Raw genomic sequence first — 1,824 nt, 5'->3', positions numbered from 1 at the left:
AGCAGTGAGCAGAAGGCAGTTTCTCTAATGACATTTGGTTTGCATTGAAGAAAACTTGAGCTTTTCAGTGCATTTTTGTTTTCTGCCTCTTCAGAAGCCACTTTGGTCCCAGGGCTGTGGAGCATGGGCTGAGTCACAAGACCATGAATTCTCCTCAATTTTTGCAACCTCAAAGAAATACTGGGCACTGTACCACAGGTAAAGGCTCTGTTCGTGGTCCCCAAGTGCCTCACACTCTGTGTGTCAGTGCAGTGCTGGTGCTCAGCCATGGGCATTGGACAGACAGGCAGCACTGCCAGGGAAGGAGCCCAGCCACCTGCAGAGCAGCAGCTCTGGAGAACTGGAGGAAGAGAAATCCGGCTTCTCTCTCATTCCCCTTCCCCTCTGGTGGTACGTCGTGCCCTGTACACTCACACCGGGCCTGGGAACATCCTCCTCACTCTCCCGTGTGGCTTTTTGGGGTGCTGGTGGTTTTTATGGTGCACCCAGGGGTGGCTGGAGGTGCAGTGCCACGGCGGAACTAATTCCTGTAGAAGGCAGATTTCACCTCAGAAGGTTTTAAACAATGCAAGATCTCCAGCCCAGCAGAAAATGAGTCGCACTCCCTGCGTTGCCTTGTTCACTCTCCAGTGGGATTTTAATTCATGACACAACTTCATACAGCACCACAAACTGGCTCCACTTGCCAGTGGTCCAGATGGGAGGGGACGTTACTGGTTTAGCCTGGAAATCAGTCTCAGTCCCAGCCTGGCTGAATGCATCGGTTCAGGCAAGCTCAGCACGTGCCCTTGGAGGGTTTCGAGGAATTTCAGCGACCTGGACTTGTTGCAGGAGCAGCTGAGTGGGAGCTGTAGCAGATATTCCAGCCTGTCTCTGGACTCCTGCCAAGTGTTGGCTGTCGGTTTTTTCAGCTGGCTGTGCTGTATTGCCAGCACAGTTGTACAGGGAGACATTGTACAGGAATTACCTGTATCATTTGGAAAGACAAAATTTTAAAGGAAAACCTCACAGGGACTTTTTTTTTTCCCCCCAGAAAAGGGCAAAAATTTCTGATAGAGGAACAGATGCACAAAAAGCGAAGCTCGGTTCACCCCAAGGAAGGCAAATCTCTGGTCCTGAAGGAGTAAATAAGTCTGTGGGACTCATAGCCTCATTATCCCAAATTAAACACATTTCCTGGCTGTTCTCGGCAGGCAGTTTTCCTTGCTCTTACAGCAACTCTTTTCCCAAGCAGATTTAGGTGTTGGATTAAGGAAAGTACCATTTCGTGGAAAGTAACATTTTGGAAAGCGCTGAGCTGGTGGTCGGTGATTGACGGCCCTCCCCGGCCGGTGGGTCCCACAAGCTGATCCCTGTGCTTGGCAAAGGGACATTTTCAAGGCAACCAGCCCGGGACGTGTGTGTGGGGCAGGGGCACGCAGGGGTCAGGGTTAGGGAGGGAGTGGGGGCACTGGGGCCGGTTCCCTGCGGCGCTCCTGGACGGGCCCCTGAGCAGCAGCAGGGCCGGGGGAGGGTGCGGGTCCAGCCCCGCGCTGGGCACGGCGCTCGCTCCGGGCTCGCTCGGTGTGTTCCCTGCAGCAGCAGCAGCTGGCTCGGGGTCACCGCGGGGTGCTGGCTCAGGTCACCTCCGAGGCTACGCGTGTCCGTGTGCGCTCTGTTTGCTCTGTGTGTGTGTGGGCTGTGCCCGTGTCTGCTCTCCGCTGTGTGTGCTCTGCGTGCGCTGTTACTGTGCGCGATCCGTGTGTGTCTGTGTGTCTATCCGTGTCCGTGTCTGCCTGTCTGTCCGTGTCTGTCTGTCCGTGTCTCTGTGTCCGTGTCTCTGTG

This window comes from Empidonax traillii, unplaced genomic scaffold (genome assembly GCF_003031625.1).
Source record: "Empidonax traillii isolate 1590-97213 ecotype Southwest subspecies unplaced genomic scaffold, ASM303162v1 scaffold1078:size286220, whole genome shotgun sequence".
Taxonomy (NCBI): domain Eukaryota; kingdom Metazoa; phylum Chordata; class Aves; order Passeriformes; family Tyrannidae; genus Empidonax; species Empidonax traillii.
The sequence above is the reverse complement of the archived record's forward strand: the minus strand, read 5'-3'. Positions refer to the sequence as shown.